Raw genomic sequence first — 22,723 nt, 5'->3', positions numbered from 1 at the left:
AGCTTTGTTTAATGAGGTACAGGCCAGTACATCCCTGGGGGTATGGAAAGAAATCCACGAGAATGGGACCAGGTGGACAAGAAAACAAATCCATGTACTTTGTACTGGTGACTGAGATCTGAGAGAAAATGATACACTCTCTTGTCTCTTGAACAGTTCTCAATTATCAGAGCTTTGGGAGGATAACTTTTCCTTCTTTTTTGCAGATATACATTTTATTTCATTTTAGTTTAAAGGGAGGGAGTGTAGTATAAAATCTACTAGCGAGAAATTTACAATCATTCAGAATAGACAAAGCATGAAGTGTTTGAAATTCATCTTTGGAGAGATTTTCCTCTGCCAAAAGGAAAACTGATAAAAATAAATGTGTCTGCATTTTGTAGCTGTGCATACGAAATCATTTGTAAATGCATAAATTTTTTTTTAAATGCTAGAAATGTTCATTTATTTGTTGATGTAACATTATTAAATAGGCTACATCTTATCTGATATTGTTGGTAACCATGGATTCAGTTTCAGGAACAAGTTGTAAAGAGAACCTTAATTTGATGTTGTTAGTCATTAAATATTTATTTAGCATTAACTGTGAACATGGCAACTCATGTTGCTTTGAACAGGGAGTTCTTGAGTGAGAGAGAACAGCACTTAATGGTGTTTTATTACTGTCTAAGCCACATGACAGTTTTAAACAGGAGCTATTTAACTAAGCATAAAGCTATAGGAGATTTAAATTGTCATAAAAGAGCTAGTATTAATCAGAATGCTTCTAGTTCTGGTAGTGAAGGCCTTTGCGCAGTGCTAACTAAAAGGTCAGTGGTTCAAATCCATCAATCAAGATTATCTAGCCTAGAAAATCAAATAGAACACTACTATGAGTCAGAATCAATTTGAAAACAGTGATATTATTAATTTGCAGATGGAATTTTGTTGTTGTTAAGTGATATCAAGTCACCTGCAACTCATAGCACCCCTGTGTACAGGCTCTGAAGCCTGTCACGTCCTGAGTCAGTGTCACTGGCTCCAACACACCTAAACTAGTCACTATCAATTCATCTCATCAGTAGTCTTCCTCTTCTGTGCTGTCCCTCCACCCTTCCAAGAATGATGTCCTTCTCCACGGATTGGTCCCTCATGACCATATGCGCAGAGTGTGTGGTACAGAGCTTCACAACTGAAGCTTCCAGGGAGAAACTTGATTTCACCCTTTCCAAGACAGATCTATTTTCATTTTAGACAGCCAAATTAGTTATAGATAATAATACCAAAAAGTTAATTTGGAGGAGTATCTACATGTTAGATAGGAGAAAGTTGAGAGTGAGAAAGAAAAAGAAAGAAGCTGGTTCCAAGTAGCGAACATTTATTACTAGACCTGAGAGGGACACCAAGCGAACACACTCAGAGAGGATCAAAGTGGAGCATTTCAGGCAGACGAAGATGGTTTCCTTGCATAGGGGCTTTCAGTGAGACCCAGAGAGGGTGGTAGTTTGCTTCAGAATTTGGGTACAGGGGTCTTGTCAGTGAGTGGTCAGGCTCAGGGCCTTTCAGGTTCTGCTCATGTCGTCACCTTACTATCAGGTTTGGTTTGTGGGTTTTTTGTTGTTGTTGTTGTTTTGTTTTGTTTTTGTTTTTGGTTTGTTTTGTTTTTTGGTTTTTTTTCAAAGAACAGTCAGGCCTGGGGATAAGACTTGGGGAAGCTGTGACATTCTTCTTTCATGACATGTGTTCTGTGGGCCAGGTTCAGATATGTTGTTGATAACGTTGCTGTGAGTCTCAGTCACCTTGCTGATACCTGATAATAATAACAATGGTGTTTATGCCTATGTCACATTCATCATGAAAAAGAATCTTTTAAGGTCTACCTAGATGTACAATGCTATCAGTGATGGCATAATATCAATAAACAACGAAAACAAGTTAATATACCATTATTCAAATATGCATACCAATCACCAAAACCAAACATAAAGAAATTGAGAATGTCTATCAGCTTCAGGGAGTTCTGGTGGCTTCTTGTTGTTGTTAAGTACCGTCGAGTCATAGACAACTCACAGTGACCCTATGAAACAAAGACCTGTATAACTTTCATCATTTCTCTAAGTTTATAGAGTTTCAAGAGGTAAGCTATTTCACAAGTGGATGCCACTCCTGCTTCCAAGCTTGTTTTAATCGGGGAGCTCCACCAAACACTCTCCACCATGGGTAGACATTATCACATTGGACACATCAGTGTCACAGTGTTTAGCATCACAGCAACCATGAGTTACCTCTGTACAGCAATGCACAGGTCAGTGCTGTGCCGCTTAGAAGAACGTTTGACCAAAAACAATTTAAAGCAGGCCTGAGGGCCGCAGATTAAAATTACCCACCTTTGGCTTGGTAGCATCACTTTCAGTCCAGTAGGCCAACTGAGTTCTCTCTAGTGGAAGGAATTGTGCATCCAGTGCAAAGGTATGGTGTTCATAGCTACCAGATGTTCCAAGGGAAAAAGATAAGCATTCTATTCCCATGAGATTTGTCACCTTTTATAACCCACTAGAGTGTCAGCTATGGGTCAGTTTTGACTCAGTGGTACACAACACAACAATATCAAGTCCTGCAGTCCAAAATTGTCTAAAATTGAACAAACACATGATCAAGATGTATTATATTTGTTACCTGGAATGTAAACATTGGAAATAAATAATACAGACTAGTAGTTGGAAAACATGATATTAAAAATGAAACTACAGATCTCATGATAAAGGTTTATACAATTGATGATTTATTAATTGCAAATAACTTTTTAAACAAAATATAAGTAATTCTATACACAGGTCTTGTCTGATGGAAAATACAAGCATATAATTGACTTTGTCAGTGGAACAAAACAGTGGGGAAACTTATTATCAGTAGTGAAGACAAGGCCATGGGTTGACTGTGGAACAGCCCACAAATTCTCATACGTAAGTTAAATCGGATCCTGAAGAAAATTTTTAAAAGTACACAAGTGTCAAAATAGGCCCTTGAGTGCTTCCCCGGGAGTGAGTTTGATGTGCAGGTTTGCTCTGTCCCTGGGAGGGAGGCAAGCAAGGCTTGGCCTAGGGTTAAAGGCAAGAGGTGGCCTTAAGCCCGAAGAGCCTGCAGCCCTTAGGCCAGGTTTCAAATTGTTTTCCTGTCAAACATTCTTCTAGGTAGTGTAACACTGGTCTGTGCATTGCTGTACAGCGGTAACTCATGGTTGCGGGGATGTTGAACACTGTGACAGTGATGTGCCAATCGTGGTAATGGACACCCATGGTGGACAGTGTTGGCTGGAGCTTCCCAACTAAAACAAGCCTGGAAGCAGGAGCAGCATCCACTTCTGAAATGGCTTGCCTCTGGAAACTCTATGTACGAACAGTGCTCAGGCCATTCATTCATAGGGTCGCTATGAGTTGTTTATGACTCGACGGCACCACACAACAACAACAACATATTAAAATCCATCTTAAGAATGATGTTGTTGTTGTTGATTTTCGTTGAGTTGAGCATGGCTCATAGCAACCCTATGAACAAAAGACTTGAAACCTTTCTATAACTATCATCATTTCTCAAAGTTTATAGAGCTTCCAGAGGCATTTTGTTTAGAAAGTAGATGCCATTCCTGCTTCTAAGAATAGAGTTGATGAATTTAACACTAACATCTATAGATGAGAAGAACATGGTGAAGACAGTGAGCATGGTCCATTGTAAGGTAGAGTTCTCTTTTGTTGTTCACAGAGTAGTCATGAGTTTCAGTCAACTCAATGGTACCTAAAACCAAATATTTACCTATTGACCTGATCACTAATCAGATGTTGTTGCTGTGTATCGTTGAGTGAGAACTGACCCTTAGCTGACCCTCCAGCAAGTTTTCAGAGGCAGTTAATCGCACAGAAGGAGATGGCCCATCCTTCAGCTGATGGCCTCGAATCATGTGCCTTTGAGATTTCAGCGTAGCTTCTTGCCACTAGGGCACCAAAGCTCCAAAGAACCTCTAACTTTCATGTAATTCAGGTCCTTACTTACATTTATCCGTCTTTCTACTCAAACAGATCAATTTATGCTCTCTCACTAGAGCTTCTAAATGAGCTATAATTCAGGAATTATTCCAATTTTATTTTTCTAAATTGAAATATATCTCTATAAAACTTGAATTAAAGTTTCATCTAGATCTACATTAAGAGCTATAATTTAGCATTTCAATATTGAAGAAATTTAATGCAGATTATCATTACATTTTTAAGATTATTGTTTCCCTAGTTGTATATCTCTGCTAAAATGTTAATGTTGAACCCTCAGATAAAAAAACAAAACAAAACAAACACTAAACACTAAATGTTGAAAAAGAGCAAGATTCAAGCATATAATATGATTCACGAAATCTGATCACATTCCAGTCAAATAATAGACTAGTCTATAAAATAAACAACATCCATGAGGAATGTATTCCTTAGAATAAACAAATAGATGAGACTAAATTGGCAACATTTGCTTAAAAAGCAAAAGTGAGGAAGTCAAGAGTACCAGGGACTGGAGGGATGTAAGATGCAAAGGCAAGAAGGAAATGGAAAAGAAAGGGTGGCAATGGGGAGAGTGCTGACACATTATAGGGACAGAAACCAAAGTCATAGAAGAATTTGTATGTTATTTAATAGAAATTAATTTACTGTGCAACCCTTCATCTATACATAGATGCCATCATGTGACCCTACAAACAGAGGATCTGAATCCTGTTCTGTCCTGCACCATCCTCACACTTCCTGACACACAAGAGCCCGTTGCAGCAATATGTCAATACACTTGGTTGGGGGTCTTCCTTTCCTACCCTGACCCTCCACCCTCCCCAGCATCATGTTGTTCTTCAAGGAATAGTCCTTCCTAGCAACATACCCAAAGGATGTGAGGCAAAGCCTAATCATCCTTGTCTCCAAATACCATTCCAGCTGCACCCTTTCCAAGACATATCTCTTTGTTCTCTGGTCATCTCATGGTCATTCAATGCACTTCTCCAACACCACAGCTCAAAGGCATCGATTATTCTTCTGTTGTACTAATTCACTTCCCAGCTCTCTGAGGCATAGCAAGTAATCAGGAAGATAATAGCTGAATCAGACACACTTTAGTTCTCAAACTGGTATCATTAATCTTCAATTATCTGAAGAGGCCACTAACTGCAGATTTTCCCATTGCAATGCGTCCCCTTATTTCCTGACTGCTGGTTGCCTATACAAGACACATACATATATTGGGGAATAAAATGAAAAAAAAAGTGCTATCTCACTGTCTGTCTATAAAACATTGTAAGTCTAAACTTTTATTTAAGGCTGCTTCAAATGTGTTGTTGGTTTTTTGTTCCAAGACACTGTCTCAAATAATCAATCAATAACTCCTTATTTCTTTAATGCTTTTACAATCAGAGACAGTAGTCACAGAATGGTTAAACAGAAAACACCATGAGCCGTTATGGCCAGAAAAGAGGCTTCATAATGTCATGTAGAGAGCACAAGACTGCCAAAACTTCCTTCCAACGGAAAATCTCTTGTTGCGTTCAACCCCAATCCTGAAGATGATTCTTCTGCCAAATTCTGGAAGAATAAATGTCCTCTTTGAATGCTACAATGAAGACAGTAGACACAGCTGGCCAGAGAAACAACAAAAATGCTGGACAAGCTAAGCAAAGAAATCTGGAAAAATACCAGCCTACAGAAAATTCTGTCAATGACTTTTGGATTAAACTTCACATATTCTTGGGAAAGTGAAATTAAAAAATTCTTTTGGTTTTTTTCTCAAATAATATAATTCTACTTAAGTTAAATGCATATAATAAACTGGTACTCACAATACAGTGTAAATTAAGCCATTATTAAATTGCTGTGTGATATTTTCCTCCTTCATACTTGTCAAGTTATTAAAAAAAAATCTTACATTAAATGCAAAGGAAGACCTGCCTAAATAGGATCTCCATAATTTTTAAAATGCATATGATAACCATTTAAAGAAGAATTTTTTTCATTTCTTTATTTCTATTCTTACTAGATGTATTAAACAGTAAGTAATCATATCACTTCGATATTATATCATGTTCTGTGATTATAAAAAGCAACTTCTATCAAATTATGTACTTCTGGAAGGAGAGGGTATATTACATATTTTTATGGCTAAAGAAAATAGAAAATAGCAGAAAATTAAATATATCTGTTGTGGCATGCCATTGAGTCAGAATTGACCCATTGTTGACCCTCCAATGAGTTTTCAGTGGCAGTTATTGCATGACAATAGATTTCCCATCTTTCCCCAGTGGAGCTGCTGGTAGATTTGAACCATATGCCTTTGGGGATGCAGCACAGTTTCTTACTGTGAGGCCATCATAGGTCCATATATGTCCTTCAAATGTTGAATTTGTTAAAAAATGTACGTATGAGTGATTGGATTAAAATTCTGGAAAGAAGTAAGTAGTAGGGGAAGAGAATAGTCATATAAAACTCATCCTTCCACAAACTTGAATGTCAAACAAGAAAGAGCACAGTTGAAAGCCGGTGAGAGTGCAAGGTTTTCTAGAATAGAAAGAAATAGGGTGTGTTTGTGTATAAGGACAAGAAGCAGTGAAATCAGAGCCCCCAGTTGTCAGTGGTTAAGAATTTACTCTATACGGCACAGTCTTAGAAGCTGACAGAGAAAAAAAATCAAATCAATTGCAAAAGTGAAATGCAATTTTTTTAATAAAATTTCAGTGAGAATTTATTTTTCATAGGATAACAGTTAGAGATGCAAATAATAATTATAATGATGAGAAATTTTTGAGAAGGAGAATCAGAAATGGAAGACAGCTCTGGGCAATAACATCACTTCATAATAATAGACTCTTGTTGTACTTGTTATGTGCTGACAAGTTGCATGCGATTTGTAGCAGCCCTAAGTACAGTAGCTCTGAAGCCTGCCAAATCCTGAGCCAGTTTCACTAACTCCGATCCACCAACCCCCATTGCCCTGGTTGCTGTACCAATTTATCTCATCTGGGGTCTTCCTCTCATGCGCTGTCCCTTGACCCTTCTAAGCATGATGTCCTTCTCCATTTGGACATCAAATGATGTCTCCTCCATTGGAGGGGAATGAGAGGACCACCAGTAGTGAATTGTCTCTTTTATTAAAATCATTAAAACTTTCACTAGACTTAAAATCCTTATGAATTTTATCATGTTCCACTAATTCCAGTTTTGCACACTGAGTTTGGTATCAAGTGAGTACAAGAAGAAACAGACACGCACAGTTTCTGATTGGATTTTCCAATTGGTAGGATTTCAGACTATTACCCCATTGAACTTAAAAAGATTCCATTTAATCCAGGCAGACAAGGAGGTAAAGTGCAACTTGAAATAGTATTTACTTGTACATTGCAAATTGTGAGGAAGGCACAGACTGGGAAGTGATTTGTTCTACATAGGGCTGCTACGAGTCAGAAATGACTTGACAGAGATTAAAAACAAAAACATGGTCAATTACATTTCTTATGTTATTTTTTTAAGCAAGTAGGAAACGATATTTAATAGTTTTCTGAGAGCTCAGGAAAAATATGGTTAATTATTCTCTTTGGGACTCTGTAGATTCTCTCCTTGGTCTTTTGGTAGTAAAAAATAATTGTGTTTTTATTCCAGCAGCAGACCTGTCCAATCTGGACAAGTTTATGCCATTTCTTATCAGCATTAATGCCAAATTAGAGAATAATTTGCATTCAGGTGTTTAAATATTGGACACAGCAAAGATGTTTAATTACCAGCTCAATCATTCCAATTTGATTATTGCATTTTTCTCTGAATGAGATTTGATTGAACTTGGTCTTAGTCAGTTAACTGAAATGCTGGCATTTTAAACAGTTATGGTGGTTAAGGTCCAATTATTTTACAACTTTATGTGTACCGTGAACATTTGCAATTATGTCTAGTCAATACTCAGAAGCATTTTCAGGGCTCAAGGAGTGACATTTAAATCATTAGAAATATGAATGGTGAAATGATCACTGCTACTTGAATAGAAACAATTTCAATCTGATAAACTTGGCTTTGAATATCCTGGGAGATGTTAAAGAAAAAGAAATAAGAAAAGACAAATGTCATGCATCAGTTTATGTCCTTCTTAAATTAAATGTATATATGTGTCAGCGAGCTCTGGTGGCCTTGTGATAAGAAGCTGTATTACGATCCTGAAGGCATGTGGTTCGAGGCTACCAGCTGCTCTGCAAGAGAAAGATGGGCAGTTTACTCCATTGTGATTAACTGCCTCTAAAAACCCTCTGGAGGGTCAGCTATGGGTTGGTTCTAACTCGATGGTACACAATATATTATATTGTTGTTGTTCATTTCCATCGAGTTGAGCATGACTCATGGTGACCCCAGGAACAAAAGTCCTGCTCTGTCCTGTGCCAATCTTACTGTCTCTGACACACCTACCCCCATAACCCCAGTCACTGAATCAATCCATCTCATCGAGGGTTTTCCTTCTCTTGCAATGTCCCTCCACTGTCCCAAGCATGATGTCCCTCTCCAAGGACTGGTCCCACCTTGCAAAATGTGCAAAGTATGTCAGACAAAACTTCAGAATCCTTGCCTCCAAGGAGCAGCCTGATCTCACTCTCTCTAGGATGAACCTGTTTGTTCTCCTAACAGTCCATGATATATTCAACACTCTTCTCTAGCACCACAGTTCAAGGCATTAATTCTAATATCCCTAGTTATTGTCCAGCTTTCCAATACATAGCAAATAATTGCAAAGATCATGGCCTAGATCAGATGCACCTTAGTCTCTACACTGATATTTTTGCTTTTCAATATTTTGGAGAGGTCTTTCCAATCCACTAGCTTGCGGTATTGCTGGAAAAATATGGACAATCTCTTCCTATTATGATTTATAGCCTCTGAAAACCTGCTGGAAGTTAGCCATGAATGAATTCTAATTCAATGGCACATAAAACCCACAATGGAAACCCACTGAAGGGTCTGCCTTGACAGAAATGAGTTTTGATTATAAAATAATTACTCATGGACCAAATAGTTGTAGGAGAAATAAGGATGAAATGCAATACTCTCTAATTCCATCACAGCCTTAATAATTGTCAAGGAACTACCCATTGGATATACCTTATATTATCTTCTCTCTCCTTGGAAAAGGACATCGTTCTCAGAAGGGGAGAGAGAGAAGCAGGAGAAAAAGACCCCTGATGGGATGGACTGATACAGTAACTGGGGCCATGGGAGCTGATGTGTCAGAATTAGTGAGAGTGGCTCAAGACAGAGAAGGGTTCAGAGCTGTTGTATATAGGATTTCTATGGGTCACAGGCAACTCAACAGCATGTAACTACAACAGACTATCTTGATTGTTTGTTTGTTTGTTTGTTTGTTTGTTTTATTTAAGCCTCATGTTTAAAGTCAACCACACCCTGAGTAAGGCCTTTGTATTCAAAAGTCGGTTGTTATTATATTTTGGAGGAACACTCTTCTAAGTGGTTCAGCACTCTTCTGTCAATATGCTGTACTGGGGTTGCTGTGATGCTGAACCTTGTGCCACTGGGGTGTCAAATGACATTACCATGACCCATGGTGGAGAGTGTTTGGTGGAGCTCCCCGTTTAAGACAGGTTTGGGAGCAGGAATGACATACATTTCCTTGACAATATGCCTCTGAAAACCCTAAGAACTTTAAGAACAGTAGTTATAGAAAGGGTTTAGGCCTTTTGTTCATAGGATTGTTGTAAGTCTTGCTCGACTTGACACCCATCAACAACAACAACAGAGATAACAAGTGAAAGAATGAGGGGAGCTCTGGTGGCCTAGTGGCAAGGAGCTGCAACTACAATCCCAGAGGAGCATGGTTCGAATCCACCAGATGCTCTGCCGGGGAAGGAGGGACAATCTCCTCCTGTACCAGTCAGATCTGATTTGATGGTACACACACACAAAAATAATAAAATAAAATTTAAAAAAAAAGTGAAAGAATAATGTCATAGTGGGGATCTGTTAGTATCACCAAGAAGCCTGGGCCTAGACTTCTCTGCACACATATCTTTGACAGTAAGGTGAGGACACATGGAGCTCTCTAGAGAGCTCTGGGTCTGCAGATGCTAAAGGAAACAAGAGTTGTACCATGATGCTTGTTTGCCTGACTGCCTTTCCGCTTTTGCTGTTAGAAGTTTGACATCTGTAAGTATGTTAGATTGAGGATTGTTTTTTTTTTTTGTTTTTGGGGTTTTTTTTTAGGATTGTTTTGTATGCAGCGAATGGTAAAAAGCTCCGCTAGAATCCAAAAGGCATGCAGTTAGAGTCCACTAGCTGATGAGGAAGAAATAGAAATCTCTTCCCATGCGATTAAATGTCTCTGAAAACTCACTGGAGGGTCAGCTATGGGTTGGTTCTGAATCAATAGTATAAAACAACAATAATTATTTTGTAGCTAGGTGTGTACATGTTTACTTATTTATTTTATTCAGTATAAATTTTTTATTTTATACTGGTTTATGCAGCATCAAGAAAACAAAGATTTTCACCACTGAGCTGATTGGCATCATCATGATACACAGTGAAGAGACTGAGACTGTTAACAGCGTTAGTTTGCTTGGCTCCACAATCAACACTGTTGGTACCAGCAGCCAGGAAATCAAAAGATGAATTGCATTGGGAAAATCTGCTGTCAGGAGCATCTCCAGAGTATTGAAGAGCAATGATGTCAGTCTGGCGACTAAGGTGCACCTGATTCAGACCATGGTCTTCCCAATTATGTGCTATGCATCAGAAAGCTGGACAATAACCAGGATAATAGAAGGAGAATTGATATTTTGAGCTGTGGTGCTGGAGAAGAGTATTGAATATACCATGGACTGTTAAGAGAACAGGTTCGTCCTGGAGAGGGTGAGACCAGGCTACTCCTTGGAAGCAAAGATTCTGAATCTCCATATGACATACTTTGGCATGTTGCAAGGAGGGACCAGTTCTTGGAAAGGGACATTATACTTGGGAGGCTAGAGAAACAGTGCAGGAGGGTAAGACCCTTAGTGAGATGGATTGACTCAGTGACTGGAATAATGGGGATAGATTTGTCAGAGATAGTGAGGTTGGCACAGGATAGAAAAGGTTTTAGAGCTGTTGTACACAGTGTCACCATGAGTCACAAGTGACTCAACAGCACATAGCAACAGCAACTGCTTTCCTTGCAAAGTTCATATACATTGTTTTTAACACCCAATCTTTCCCATTTCCTTAATAAACCCCTCCCCCACCCTTAAATTATGCATTGCTATGATTACCCCTCCCTGTCCATTCTTACCCCTCTGTTCCCATCTATCCTCCTCTTAGCTCTTTTTACATGTTTTACTAATTATCTTTTTCTACAATTATTATACAGTATTTGTCCTTGTTGGACTAAATGAATTCACTTAGCATAATGCTCTCCAGGCCCTCCCAAGTTAGGTAGTGATTTACAAAATCATTGCTCCTGCATGCTGCAGAGTATCCCATCTTGTCAATGCACCATATTTGTTTTAAATAGTACAGTGTTTGTCAGTCTGCAATACTAGTGAAACTTGTGGGTTTCTGTGACACTGGAAGCTCTACCCCAAATTGTTTCAAGTGACGGAAGAGTTACCATGGTGAAAAGGTCACAACAGAGCTCCTGGACGAAGACAGACTGGGAAGAAGAAGGACTGACCATTCACTCCTGCAATAATAACATGTCTTCAAAAATTCTATGAAGAACAGAGAAGCATGGGTAGCAATAGTATTAGAGGTTGATCCCAGATGGGATATCACTTAAATATGAGGAGACACATTGAAACAACCATTGATAAGTGGAATGTATAAAATATGAATAGAGGAAAATTGGAAGTTGTTTAAAAAATGAAATGGAATGCATGAAGTTAAAATCCTAGGCATCAGTGAAATGAAATAGATCGATATGGAAACTTTTAATCAGACCGTTATATGACCTACTATTCCAAGAGTGAACAACCAACAATGAGAAGGTCTTTTCTTTGATATTTTACCATGAATTTAATCTTACAGTCTTGAGAAACACTTTCTGTCTGTGATAGCCGTTCATTGTTGTATCTCAGCTGTACTAAAAATTCTGTAGTATTACGTAACTAATATGACAAATAAAACCAGAATTAACCAGACAGTTAACTCTTTTATGTGCTGTTGACTTGGTTGCAACTCTTAGTGACCCTATGCACAACATGTCTGAACTCTGCTCTATCTTGAGCCAACTTCAACTCTGACACACCTACCCCCATTACCAGTCACTGAGTCAATCCGTCTCATTCATGGTCTTCCTCTCTTGTACTGTCCCTCCACCCTACTAAGCATGATGTCCCTCTACAATGTTGGTCCCTCCTTGTAACATGTCCAAAGTATGTCAGGCAAAGCTTTAAAATATTTGCCTCCAAGGAGCAGCCTGGTTTCCCCCTGTCAAAGACAAACCAGGTTGTTCTCCTGCCTGTTCATGGTATAGTCAATATTCTTCCCCAGCACCACAAATCAAAGGTATCAGTTTGATGCACAGCAAGTAATTGCAAAAATCATGGCCTAGATCAGGTGCATCTTGGTCTCTAGACTGACATAATTGCTCTTCAGTACTCTTGAGAGGTCTCTGACAGCAGTTCATCTTTTAATTTCCTGGCTGCTGGTACCCAGAGTTTTGATACTGTAACCAAGCGAGTTGAAGCTTTTGATAATCTCAGTCTCTTCACTGTCTATCATGATGCTGCCAATTGGCTCAACAGTGAGAGTCTTTATTTTCTTTTTAATATCAAATATAATTTTGTACTTTATTCAAGTCTTTAAAGGAATTCAGATTCCTTGATTCCACTCAGATGCCCAGGACGATGTCCAATAATCCCCCTTTCACTCTCTGTATCTACTAAATCTGCAAACATCTTTCCTAAGCTGTTCTTGGTCTTTGCTTTGCCCTGGTAACTCTTGACTTCTATGCTTCTTACATCTTATTTGGCCTTTTGTTTTCTTTTTAATTTTAACTGTGATTTAATGAGGTTACAGATTAGCTGGCTTTTCATTTATTCATTGTTGCACATTTTCCTCCCTCCCCTCTCCTTTCCCCTCACCTTTTCCCTCTCCCAGTTTACTTTCTTTAAAAAAACAAACTAAAACAAAACAACCCCCCCAAAAAAACATTCATGAGCGTCCATCCATATTGAAGACTGCAGTCCTTGAACTTCTATGGTAGTTGCCTCATTTCCTCTGTTTCAGCAACCAAGGTTGTGTCATCTGCTTAATGAAGGTTGTTAATAAGTCTTCCTACAATCCTGATGCTAAACTCCTCATAGAATCCAGCCTCCTGGATGATCTGTTCTGCATACAGATTGGAAAGGTACGGAGATAGGACACACACCTAGTGTACACCTTTCCTGATTTTGAACCATGTAATGTTTCCTTGCTCTGATCTGACTACATGCAGTTACCATGTCAATCTACCTGACTACTCCCTTCTGGTCCTAGTATAGTTTTTACATAAGTACAATCAGGTGTTCCAGGTTTCCCATTCTCAAAGTTAGCCACAGTTTGTTGTGATTCACACAGTCAAATACCTTTGCATAGTCAATGAAACATAGATGAACATTCCACTGGTACTCTCTGCATTCAGCTAAGATCCAGCTAACGTTGGCTATAATATCCCTAGTTCTATAGCCTCTTCTAAGCCCAGGCAGCACATCTGGCAGTTCTCTATAGATGTGCTGTTCCAGCCATTTTTGACTAGTTGTAATTATATCCTCATGCCTGTGGAATTACAGTTCAGGTTCTTAACAATAGGCCACCAGAACTCCCTTAACTTAACTTAAAGGAAGACTAAAGTATGCCAATATTGTTATAGAATCCATATTGTTATTATAGAGGGACATAGAGTCAACTCCTATTCAACTCTATAAACAGTGTATTAAAACTTTGCCCTATCTTTTGCCATATCCACAGTCTCGCCATGCTCAATCTATTGTTGCAGTTACCATGGCAATCTATCTTGTTGATGGTCTTTCTCTTTTTCACTCACGCTGTATGCCATGTATGATGCCCTCCTGACAACATGTCTCAAGTTTATGAGATGAAATTTTTACAATTCTTGCCTCTAAGGATCACCCTAGTTACATTTTTTCCTAGATAGAGTTATTTGTTCTTTTAATAGTCCATGAGGTATTCAGTACTCTTTGCCAATATCACTGTTCAAAAGACATTGATTCTGAATTCTGTCTCATTCATTGTCCAACTATCATATATGTTATGTGTGAAGCAATGGAAAATAACAAGCCTTGGGTCAGGCACATCTTAGTATTTAAACTGACACTAGGATTATCAATATTATAGCAGTGAAAATAGTTAAGACTAATCTACCTGGGTTGAAAACTAACTTTACCTGTTAATAGCTATATTACCTGTAGTAAAGTGTTGAACACATTATAAATGTATTTATATGAGACCAACATAGTTAGCTAACAAAAGAACAAAAGATATAATATGAAACGTGCAGTATTTAAGAGGACTAAAGTCTTAAATTAGCAGGAGAAAATTACATTTTAGATTTTCATATGAAATGCCTTAGCAAGCTTGTTTTGGTTAACATTTTAAAGCTACAAAAGGCTACACGCTTCTTCCTCTTAACAGTTAGTTGCCAACAAGCCTACCTGACTCATGTCAATCTCATACGTGCACTTTAGAACTGTGATTCACAGTCTTCTCAGGACTGATGTGTCAAAAGTTTATCCACCCCTATGTCTTTCTTCCAAGGTACAGCTGGTAGAATCAGACTTTCAAACTTTATGTTAGCAGCTAAGCGAATCAGAATTTGCACAACTAGGGACTCCACTTCATCTTGCTAAAAGGAATGCAAATACTGAAAGTATCAAATGTAATAATAAGTTCTGGTGATGAGTTGGTTAAGCATTTTTCTATTAACCAAAAGGTCAGAAATTCTAACTCAACTAGTGACTCCAAAGGAGAAAATATTTGAGAATTTGCTCTCATAAATATTATAATTTAGGAAATGCTACAGGGAAATCACGCTCTGTCCTATGTGTTTTTCTGTTGAAACTGACTAATCAGCAAATAACATTTTATCTGGTGTTCGAGTGGTAAAAAGCTGCACTGCAATCCCAAAGGCACATGGTTCGAATCTCTCAGTTGCTATGTGGAAGACAGATGAGCCATCACCTCTAGTGCCTCTGAAAACCAACTGGATGATCATCTATGAGTTGGTTCTAATTCAACATTGTATAACAACAATGGATTAATAAGCAACATTTTGATATAAGGCGGCAAATTTGTAATTGTCCATCATTTCATGTTACTTGGATTCACAATCAAAATCCTTGGTAGTAACAGTCAGGAGATAAGGAGATGCCATGCACCTCTCCAAATTTCTGAGGAACAATGATACCAGTTTAAGAACTAATATGCACCTGGTTCAGTCAATGGTCATATCAATAACTTGTTATACATCTGAAAGCTGAATAATGAATAAGGATCAAAGAAGAAGAATTGGTGCCTTTGAGTTGTGGTGTTGCAAATTACCTAACATTCTATGGACTGACAAAAGAACAAACAGCTATGTCTTGAAATAAATACAGTCAGACTGCTCCTTAGAAACAATGATGATGAGAGTTCACCTCACATACTTTGGGCATGTTGGTATGAGAGGCTGGACCTTTGAAGTGACATCATACATGAAAACGTAGAAGCTCAATGAAAAACAGGAAGACTCTCGGGAAGGATTAATTCAGTGACTAGAAATGGTCTCATGTGTGCCAGAGATGACGAGGATGGCACTGGATAGTATAGGGTTCAGATCTGTTGTTCGTAGATTCACTGTAAGTTGTACTTGACTCGATCAATACAGCAGTGCAGTATCAGCAGTGGTTGACACAGAACAGTTTTCCTCCAATCCGGATGTCACATTCTTAATATATTCCAACTTCTCTAACCATTTTCTTAAAGAAAATGAATAGGTATAGAGAAATGATACAACACTGACTCCAATTTTCCTTATATGAAGTCATGTAACGTTCCCTTGTTCTGTAGGGATAAGAACTTCTTTGTCTATGTATCAAGAGTTCCTGATGATAACACGTTATGAATAAGAGAAAATTAAAATATCTAATTTTCAAAAATATTTTAAAAATTGTGTTTATGGAATTGTTTAATGCAATTTCTTCATGTTTGGTTTGGTGTGTTAGAATTAGTGAGACTGGCTCAGGACAGGGAAGGGTTCAGAGCTGCTATACATATAGGGTCACTATACATCACAGGTTACTCAATGCCACATAGCAACAATTACATACTACACACAGGTTTGGAGGCAGGAGTGGCATCCACTTCCTAAACAATGTGCCTCTGGAAACTCTTTGAATTCTGATAAATGTCAATAGCTGTAGAGGGGCTTCAGGCCTTTTATTCATAGTGTTGTTATGGGTTGTGCTCGACTTGAAGGTAATCAACACCAACACCAACATGGCCTATGATTTTCTTGGGTGTTTCTGATATTAGAATCAAAAACAACTTTAAGGTGTATAGTTGTATGCTTAAAATAATAGAAATAAAACTATTTCTTATATAATCCAAAAGAATTATTAAAATATATTATCTTCCCAGATTTTTTAAGTGTAATCTTAAGATTTTTACACTTACGGAATTCTATGCTGTATTGAAAAACAAAGAACTCATAAAATATTATACAAAATGGGTAATCCTGGAGGACATTGTGCTGAGTGAAATATTTCACTCACAAAAGGACAAATACCGCATAGCGCCACTGTGGTAAAATGGGACTGACATCAGGGTTGGTAGGAACCTAAGAAAAGAGCAGATAAATAATGTATGCTGCATTGAAACAGATGAGGGTGAGAATTATTTAAAAGGGATATAGGATTAGGAATTATTTTCATGACAAGACTACAGAAAAAGAAATGCGTATTAAAGTGGACAGTGGACTCGGGGGGATTATATAACAATGAAAGAATTTATTTTTCTTCGAACAGAAAAATGAACAGCGGCGAAAGGGTGAGCAGTGCGGAAAATGTGCGACAATTAGTGAATGAGGGGGAAATTAAATGGAAAGAACATGTTGTAAACAATATGTATGTGGCATTAAAAATCATTAATAAAAAGAAAAAATATGTTCAGACTTAGTTTTAAAAATAGTTGTATTGAAGACACATTCTGTTACTGTTAGGTGTTTGGACTTTACTTCCAAATAATAGTGATCCTATGTGCTACAGAATGCAGAATGAGACTCTGCCACATTCTGCATCATCCTGACAATCTCTGTTGTGCTTAAAGCCATCATTGTGGTTAGTGTATCAATCTATTTCATTGAAGGTCTTCCTCTTTCTCCCTCACTTTCGACTTCTCCGAGCATGGTGTCATGCTCAACGCCTTTGAGACATGGTCTCACTATCATTGTTTTTAAGGGATACACTAGCTGCACTTCTTTCACGACAAATAGGCTTGCTCTTTTGGGCAGTCTGTGGTCAGTGCTCTTTGCCAACCCTACGTTTCGAAAGCATTGATTCCCCTTCGCTGTTCCTTATCTTTGTCCACCTGTAAAGTGTCACTTTTTCACGCTTAATTTACTCTTCAATGTCATTTGTATGATTCACAAGTCACCCCAAATTTTATCCTAATAGACTTTTATATTATACTTTAAACTACTCTTCTCTTAGCAGATAAAAAAAGTTCTACTTTTATTTGAAATAAGAATGCAAATAATATATATGCAAGTATGTGTGCATGTCACTATGTATATTAGGTGCCATAAGTCAACTAAGACTCATCGCAATCCTCTGAACAACATACAAACTTTGCCCTGTTTTGTATCATCCGCAGGATCTCTGTCATTCTTGAGCTAATTGTAGTGGTCACAGCATCTCTTAAACAATTCTGTAGGGAGTTGCTATTGTTGTTGTAATTAGTTCAAAATTGATCAGAAAAAAAAAAAACCCAACATATATTTGCTAGATTTTGTAACTATAAGTTAGTAAAAGTAATATTTTCTTAACAGTGAGTTCTAAATAAGATAGATTAATTTTCCCCAAATAGTCTTGTATCCTTAGATGAGTGTTAATTTGTATTGCATTAGAAAGAATAGATTCTTAGTTACATTTTAATTATAAATCTAATTTCAGTACTTTAAAATAACAGTACTTATTCGCATGAGTAATGTGAAACAAAATCCATTTCAAATTAGTGCAAAATATTCCATAGAAATAAACGTCAAATGTGGTACTAATAATCTACCAACTCTAAATACTCTTACTTTCTTTTTAAATAGTACATATTAAAAACTTATTTTTAATGTTTTGATTTAAAGAATTCTCTTATCCATCTATCCTTTTGCTGCCAGTTGACCCAGTGACAAGAATCTTTGACTTTTTGATGCAGAGTTTCAATCTATATTGAAGACTATAGTCCTTGACTTTTTTGCAGCAAGTGCTTTATGTCTTCAATTTCAACAAGCAAGGGTATATATTCTGCATATCGTAGACTGTTGATGAGTCTTCCTCCAATCTTGATGCCACATTGCTCCTCATAAAGCCTTGCTTCCCAAATGATCTGTTCTGCATATATATTGAAAAGATATGGGGACAAGATGCATCCTTGACACACTCCTTTCCTGATTTTGTACCAAGTAATTTTCCTTGCTTTGTTTTGAGGAGTCCTTCCTGGTCCAAGTATAGGTTTCACATAAGCACAATCAAGGGTCTTGGGTTCCCATTTTGCTCAGGTTAGCCACCATTTGTGATCCACACAGCCAAATGCTTTTGCATAGTCAATGAAACACAGGTGGACATTCTTCTGATACTCTCTGCTTTCTGTCAAGATCCATCTGGTATGGGGAAATAATATCTCTAGTGCTACAACATCTTCTAAACCTGCTTGTATTTCAGGTAGTTCTCTGTTACTGTGCTGTTCCACTCATTTTTGTATCATCTTTAGCAGGATTTTGCTAGTGTGTGCTATTAGTGATAGTGTTCTATAATTTCCACACTCTGTGGGGTCACTTTTTTTGGAATGGGAATAAATATGAATCACTTCCAGTCCATCAGTTTGCCAGGTATTTGTCCTCCAGATTTCTTGGCATAACTTGAGGAGCACATGCAGGGCAGCATCTGTTTGTTGAAATACATCAATTGGTATTCCAACAATTCCTGGGGCTTTATTTTTTTATCAAGTCCTTCAGAGCAGCCTACAGTTTCTCCTTAATCACCATTGCATCTTGTTCCTATGTTTCTTGAAATTCTTCTGTGTGAGCTAATTCTTTTTGTTACAATGACTCTGTGTACTCCTTCCATCTTTGTTTACTGCTTCCTGATTATTCAATATTCTGTTCATAACATCCGTAAGCATTGCAACTCATGGCTTGAATTTATTCTTAATTCCTCCAGCTTAAGAAATGTTGATCTAGTTTGTCCCTTTTGATTACAGTTTTATTACATAAACAAAAATAACTTAAAAGAAATAGATCAAGGAGACATATGTCCAAATATAACCAAATAACTTAAATTTTGGTTGGTGTCAGTAAAAGTGATTCTAATAAAAATTCTTAATTATGCAAGTAGATAATATATTGTATGGAAATTCAATTAAAAACAAATAATTATCCTAGTTCTTATAAAAGTGTTATTTCATATTTTATTGGTTACTATAAATTGGAAATAATCACGTGTACTAAAATATTACCCATCACAATGGACTCTAACAAATACTAGACTAGAGATATGACATGAGACTATAGAATAACATGTTCTGTTTGCTATCCATAAGTTTATCATAAGTTGGAACCAATTTTATGGCAAATAACACCTTTAAGAAGATAACACCATATTTTGTAAAGTTTACAATTTAGTGAAACCAGATTAATTTTGAGGCAAGGAGAGTGAAACATCATCTCACTTTCTTTGGGCCTGTTTTCAAGAACAATCAGTTCTCATGCAAAAAGTGGGAAATGTAGGAGGTCTGTGAAAGCTAGGAAGACCCTCAATGGGATTAATTGACACAGATTATCACAGTAGGCTCTTACATAATGGAGATCCTGAAGATGTTTCAGGATATGGAAGGTTCAGCTCTGTTGTTCATAGAGTTGCTGAGAGTCATAGTCGCCTCAACACCTAACAACAACAACAATTCAAGAAGCTGCTTTATGAAGAATTATGCAACATTAGAATTGAATGAACACTCATAAAACACTACATTATGTATATGATAATATTGCTTTTAGAAAAGAAGACTTGAAGCATTTATCCAAGAAGGTTAAATAAAGAGTAGAGTCTTTGATATAGATTATATCTCAATCTCAAGGGAGAAAAATAAAATCTAACCACTAAACCTAAAGGTAACATCATTGTAGAGGAATTAACAGTTGAAATTATCAAATATTTAATTTCTTTTGGTACCATAATCAACATTCATGCTAGCATCAGCCAAGAAACAAGAAAATTTATTTTCCTAGGAAAATCTGCTGTTAAGGATCCCTTGAAGGTGTTACAGAGCAGACAATTTAATTTTTAAAATCGAATAAACACATGATTAAGGCATGTTATTCTTAATTATTTTGTGTGAATCTGAAAGTTGAGATATGAAATTAGAAGAGACCAAAGAAAATTGCATAGTATTGAATAGTGTTGTGGGTTAACAAGTACTTAATGTTTCATGGCTACCAGAATAACAATTAAATCTACCTTTCAGGGAACGCAATCAAGGTCCTCCTTGAAGGAAAGAATGATGAAATGTAATTCCACATACTTTGGGAGCATCATCAGGAGGGGACAATCCTTAGAAAAAGTCATATTGCTGGGAAAGACAAAAGAGAGGAAAATCAGCAAAAGAGAGGAAAATCAGTGAAGACAGATGGACAAAATGACTATAGTAATGGGAATAACATAGTGTAGATCATGAAGCTAGCAAAGGAGAGAGCAATGTTCTAATCTGTTGTTCACGGGGTTGCTGTGAGTTGCAATCTACTCAATGACACCTAACTGTTACAACTACAGTTGACAACAATAACATGTCAAGGCTAGGGTCTTGGATGGTGTAGTGTAAAATGTTGACTGACAAGCAAAATGCCAGCAGTGCACATCTAACAGTTCTTCATTGGTTCTATCCTTAAGATTTAGAACCAGGAACTCCGGTGCCCTAGTGGCAAGATGCTGCACTGCAGTCCCAGAGGTGCACAGTTTGAATCCACCAGATGCTCCACTGGAGAAGGAGAGGCATTCTCCTCCTGTGCCTGTCTGATGCGATTCGATGGTACATACACACACAAAAGAAATAAATAAAAGACTTTAAAAAATAATATATATTAAAAAAAAGATTTAGAACCAAAATCAACTCCATAGAAGTGTTTTACATACTTCTTAAAAATTTGTATCAGAAGAAACATGTCCATTTAAAGCATAGTTTGAGGAAATGACCCCAAAATTATTACTGGAAAAAATTAGGAGAAGTAATTCTTTTTTAAAATGATGTTAAAAGAAAGGGAAGAATGAAGAAAAGGAGAAGCTATCAATGGACTCATCTATGACTTGATGACATTTAACAAGAACACCACCAATATAGAGAGATCCCTGTGGGCCTGGGGCATAGAAAGTTGTGCTACCAACTCAAAGGTGGGTTATTTTAATCTGCATCCCTCAGGCCTAGTTTTAATTGGTTTTCGTCAAACATTCTTCTAAGTTGTATAGCACTTGTCTGTCTATTTGCTGTACAGAGGTAACTAACGTTTTCTGTGATGCTAAACACTGTGACACCAATGCATCAAATGTGATAATAGTTACCCATGTAGGACAGTGTTTGGTGGAACTTTCTGATTAAAACAAGTTTGGAAGCAGGGGTGGCATCCACTTCCGAAATAGCTTACCTCTGGAAACTCTATGAACTTGGGGAAATCATGAAATTTATATAAGTATTCAGGTCTTTCATTCATAGAGTTGCTATGAGTTGTCTATGACTTGGAGGCACTTAGAAACAACAACAACAACAACAACAATTGAAAGGAAAGAAAGAAAAAAGAAAGAAACCAGTACCAGTAACTTTTTTAAAAACAGGAAAATAAAGAAATGTAATTTAAAATGTTTGTGGTTCCTTAGAATGTGAAAAATAAAATGAGCATTTTATTATAGAATGTTTACTTATTTTAAATACATGTGAAAGTGAAACAATAAATTGGTCATTTAAAAAAATTTACCAATAGTGGTAAAATTCTCAACATTTTGTAAGTAATAAAACAGCTATTATTTTTTATTTTTATTCATGAACTTTGTCCTATTTAACAGAATATCTAATGAAGCTCAGAGGTAGATTTCCAACATGTGACATGTCATTTTGACAATAACACTTACTATAATCACATTCTAGAAGGTTGCTGGAGTCATCTATTTACTCTGGGCACCAGAATCCTGAATGTAATTTGTCAAAATGATCCTTCTGGCTCTGTGCAAGTACTGACAATTAGAACTATGGAGCAAAACCACTAAAATTTCTGAATCTACATAATGGAATAAACCATATGAAAGCTGATAAAGTAGTATTCTAAACACATATTTAATTTAAAAACCCTATATATTGGTTTATCTAGAACATAGTTTTCAAGATCAACATACAAAAATCAGTTGGCTTTCTCTACCGTGACAAAAAGAATACAGAGCCAGAACTAAGAGAAACAATACCTTTCACAATAGCTAATC

The sequence above is a fragment of the Elephantulus edwardii genome, unplaced genomic scaffold, assembly GCF_000299155.1.
Source record: "Elephantulus edwardii isolate Elephantulus edwardi_28Jun2011 unplaced genomic scaffold, EleEdw1.0 scaffold00112, whole genome shotgun sequence".
NCBI lineage: Eukaryota > Metazoa > Chordata > Mammalia > Macroscelidea > Macroscelididae > Elephantulus > Elephantulus edwardii.
The sequence above is the reverse complement of the archived record's forward strand: the minus strand, read 5'-3'. Positions refer to the sequence as shown.